This window comes from Ixodes scapularis, unplaced genomic scaffold (assembly GCF_016920785.2).
Source record: "Ixodes scapularis isolate PalLabHiFi unplaced genomic scaffold, ASM1692078v2 PGA_scaffold2__306_contigs__length_199485367, whole genome shotgun sequence".
Classification (NCBI taxonomy): domain Eukaryota; kingdom Metazoa; phylum Arthropoda; class Arachnida; order Ixodida; family Ixodidae; genus Ixodes; species Ixodes scapularis.
The window spans coordinates 185,783,283-185,788,288 of record NW_024609857.1 but is presented as its reverse complement, the minus strand read 5'-3'; positions in this window follow the sequence as shown (position 1 = coordinate 185,788,288).

Sequence of the window (5,006 nt, the reverse complement as noted above, 5' to 3'; positions counted from 1 at the left end):
GCTGAGTGCCACTGCGTCCATATTGACTGAAACTCTTCAGGCAGCGGTGCATCCCAGTCAACACCCAGTTTCCAGAGAAACTGGACAATTAACCTAGAGGCCCGAGTGACCGCGGCTAAGTGCATGAATGGATCGCAAATGCGAGCTGATGCCTGAAGACCGAATCGCTGCGTGTCCCTGTTCTCGTCCAAGAACTCCAAGGCGGGCCACAAAGAGAATACCAAATGGACACTTTCGGTTCCTTCATTGTCGAACAACTTCTGCAACTTCGTAGAATTAGAGTTCCACTTTTGGATATTCATTCCTGCCCGCTTTAAGACATGCGACGTCTGTCGGTAGAACTGTTCGCCCTCGCCTTCAGAGACTGTTTCAGTGATCAGATTGACGACGTAGAGGCTCGCTTCCACTGTCCTTCTGGTTTCAGGATAGTTGCCAGTCGTCGGCAAGTGGTGACGTAGTGTGGCTGCCAGAGAGAATAGGTTGCTTTTTGCTCCAAAGGGCACCCTTGTCATCCTGCAAACCTATGTTGGAGGTATCGGCTCTCGCTTCGTCGGCATGTGATCACACCAGAAGGATCGTGGAGCGTTACGATCTTGCTGTCTCACCGAGGTCTGCAGAAATGCTTTTTGGATGTCTGGGCTAAGACCGATGCGATTAATGCGAAAGTTCAGAATTTTAAGAACGTCCGGGATTAAGTTTGTTCCCGCTCTAATAACTTCTTCAGAGAGACACATCCTGCTTGGCTTGATGACGGATCAAATACCCTTTCGACTTTGGTCGAGAGGCTGTCTAGTCAAAGTACAGCCCGGTGAAGCATGTAATATACTCGGTTTTCTGTCGTCTCGTCTTCCTCCGCTGAATCATTGTCCAAAAATCATTGTTAGAGGTATTGGCGGATGGTTTCATTGTACTAAGTCAGCATCGTCTCGTCCCTCATCAACATCTTTCTGACGCTGTCCAAACGTTTCCTTGCAAATACTTTGTTTCAGTGAGCTGAAGGTTCAATGTTTTCCAAGAAAAGGACACCTCATACCGCTTGTCGAAGAGCTTGATGCATGATGTGAATGTCTTGATAACTGCTTGGTCCGCTCTCTTTTGCAGAAGGTTAGGTTCGGTGTGCCGATGCTCTCCAACCCCCAAAACGACCGAAGCTCGGTGAACAATGAGCAAGTATTCTCACTAACGCTGGCTTGGAGTACTGGAGCAGTCAAACTGGTCTGAGGGAATCTCTCCTTGAAGTGCTCACCCAAAGTCTGTCTTGTCAGCAACCAGAGCACCTCGCACTTTCTGAACACCACCAGAGAGCAGGGTCCAGTAATAGTGATCAGCATCGTTGAGGATATGAGTGCAACTCTTCGTTAACTGAGCTGCTGCGAGTTTCACGTCTGTCAGTTCAAGAATCCTTTCCTTGACCCCTTGTACAACAATGCCAGGGACGAGAAGCTGATCCGAGCAAATCTCTGGAATTTAGAGTGCTGCCACGGAATGTTTATGTCGGTTATACTGGCTCCTCAGCCAAATACATACACGGCTGCGTTTTTCTTTAATGCCGTTTCCTTATCCTGCGAAGAAGTAGATAGAGATGTCTTCTTCGACAACTGGTTTGAGCTGCAGTTCACGTGAAAGTTCTTTTGTCAGAAAAGTGCGTTGACTTCCCCCTTGAAAAAAAAATACGTCTTAGGTTTTCTTGTTGCCTCCTTTATGCCCACACTTAGGCCGTTCAGACCAACATGGTAGGCGGTTTGTTGACCTTTCCTGTCGCAAAACGCAGCTAAGCTCCGGTGTTGTTAATACTTTGCTTCCAGGTCGGGCCACACAATTCAGTCATGTACTTCCTCAAACATTTTTCAGACTTGTTTGCTTTGTTGCAGCATTCCTTGGATGTGTGTCCCTTGATCGTACACCGGAAGCATTGACCTTCATCTCAAAGTCTCGTTTTCTTCTCATCTAGAGAAAGCAATGCTGTCATCTTGAGTCACACGATTCTTTTCAGCACAGAATGCACAATGTTTCGGATGCATAAAGCGGCTTGTCGGGAGAAGTGGGGTAGCCAACGCTCAATGAGTCTGAACCCTTTCGTCTTCTGTTCTATTATTGTGGCTTGCGCTCTTACCTTCTGTTTGAAGACCTTGTTGAGCTTTTTCCCGGTTCTCCACTTCAATTTTTGAAGAAACGCTGTAAACTCTCTATTTTCAGACCGTCATCTTCTTTGTCTGAAGGATGTCGACATCTGTGATACTCGACTATGAAACTTGGAGAGAGAATTCTTGGTAGCGCAGAGTAGGGCATGGCTCCGTAACTGTCGTTCTTGACTAAGCGCTGTGAGAGCACCGATGTTCCGTTGCAAGTGATCATAAAGGCGTCGTAAGCCTCTCACCTCATTTGAGTTTGATACCGCTTTCAAGTCATGCAGTTGGGTGAGATGTTCCTGAATTAAAACACCTGGTCGACCAAAGCGCTCCCTGAAGATTTCGGTGACTGCGTTCTGATTGTCTACCATGACTTGAATAGCGGCTACCGCTGTTGTTTCCTTCCTGTAAGTGCCGATCGAAGATAAAGAAGCTTCTCGGCGTTCGACAGCGGATCATTGTTCTAAATGGCTTGCTTGAACTCTTCCCACAATGGTTGCCACTCGGTTTCTGCACTGCCAAAGTTTTGGAGTTTCACTTTTGAAAGCTTAACCTTCGCAGTTGCAACGTTTCCGTTGCCGTTGTTATGACCTCGCGTCTTGGGTCCTCGTTCGTTTGGCTTTCTCCACTTCCTGGCGGAGCTGGGCGATGTAGGTGACTATCCGGTCGTTCTATTCAATAGAGAAAAACGTAGTTTTGTTTGGCGTCTTCCTGCGTTACCACCGGTTCAATGACCGAGCTGTGTTGACACCAATTTACTGGTGTTTACACGGCTACACGGCACGACACAGCCATGACCGAAAAAGCAAGCTTGTTAAGAAGAAATCCCTTCTTAACACGCTCGAATCTGTTCGACACAAGGCATCACGCTACATCAGGCATGACTATTTACGAACCTCTAGTGTTACAATTATTAAAACCACCCTGGAGTTGAAACCCTTAGCCGTTAGAACCAAACTAGCCCGCCTTGTTTTATTTCACGGCATCTACAACAGATTATCGGAATTTCGTAGTCTTTATCTTCAAGATACATATTATATAGACATTTCATTGTGCCGCGATCATCCACTCAAAACGTAGCCTCTCTTCTACAGAACTGAAACATTTCAAAATTCCTCCCTTTTACTTGCTCTTGGCGACTGGAATTCCTTACTCGCTCACATCGTCCATGAAACTGATACCAATAAATTTCGCGACATTTGTCAATCACATATGTGAAGTGTGATCAGCGTGCGTTTTTCAATGTTTTGCTGTGTACCTTTTATTTTTGTGCATTGAATGTATCATTTATCCCCCCCCCCCCCCCTTCCTGTAATGCATACCGATTGGGATACCTTTGAGAAAATAAAATCTGAAAACGTGATTAATTGTTCTTAACATAATGATGAAACTACATTGAATCGACTCTTTTAACAAACTACTGCCCAGTAGACCATTGTGTTAAGCGCAGATTTGTGTTACACGCGAGTAAGGTAAGCATTTCATGACGACGAGGAAGTCCCCGTATTTCCAACAAACTGTATGTGTGCACTCACTTCAAATATTGAATCATAAAATGCTTCTTAACGTAAGGCCGTACTTCCAGAGTCACGTAACCTGAATTAATAAGAAATATAAATGATCCTTCACGTCCAGAAACGAGTTTCTAATATATTCTAAACGAATTCAAACAATCGCTTCTTAATTACTGTAATTCATGCATACTATGAGTTTGAAAACAATGACCTCGGCAAATAATTAATTAAAATCTTTCTGCGAATTATATTGCCATAGTAATGCCTCCAAAAAGTTACTAACGCTCACTGTAATCACGCTCGTAACGAATATTGACGTTTGCGTAAAGAAAGACATGTTTTCAGTCGCAAAGTTATGCATTTCCAGTTAGCGTTTCATTCTTCTAAAGGGCGCCAACTTTGTCAAAACACTTTTTCGATGACCACCCGAAATACATACCATAATTTATTTTAATTGTAAAACAACGGTAGAATCTGGTATGATTTTTTTCGGTGAACTGAGAAATGCAATTCTGGTCCTAGTAAAATGCCACAGAATTTGACACCGACATGTCAAATTTCTGGTGCCCGCCTGAATTTAATTTTTAATTTTAATGTATCCCCAGCTTATACTCATCTTTATGGCCCAAACGTCTGGCCTGGGAACCTCATCTTGAAATGGAATAACCGTTTTCAGTCTGAAGAAAGTAATGTTTTTCTCCAGTTTCTTAGCTCAATGGAAATAAGCAAAAACTGCGAGATATTTATTTAAAACCTGTTAAACGTCCGCGAGGGCCCATGTTCGTAAAACGTATAACGGCTTTCGGCAATATATCAAATTCCCTGGGGAGCACTTTATGCATTCATCCTTAGGCAGAGTGGGGCATTTGTTTTTATACCGGTCATAAATCTTACTGCCTCGATAAGGTAAGTAAATATTGCCTTTTTAGAGCTTATACTTATGGGGAAGAGGACGCGTTTTGGTTCCCTTGGGACACAGCTAGTACAGTTTTCGCTAGTTCTCGGGATCACGTACATTGGGACAACGGCGTTGAAGTTTACGTACTTCTCGTCTGGCAACATTACAACTTCATATTTTTTTAAGTCTCAGTTCAACATATGATGAGTCGATTAAAAATTACACAAAACAAGCGTACTCAATGCCTCGTAGTGAATTAATAAAAAACAAAGAGTGGTAGCCGCGTAAGTGAATTGTGGCTATTAATCTGACACTTAACGATGGATTAAAAACGTAACATCGTTTATTGAGCTTTCATACAATTAATAAAATCGAATGCATCGCATGGCTGGTATTTCATTACTCATATGTTGAATGTTTTATCAGGACGCACTGTTGTCACTGACAGTTCAAGAAACTCGGGGC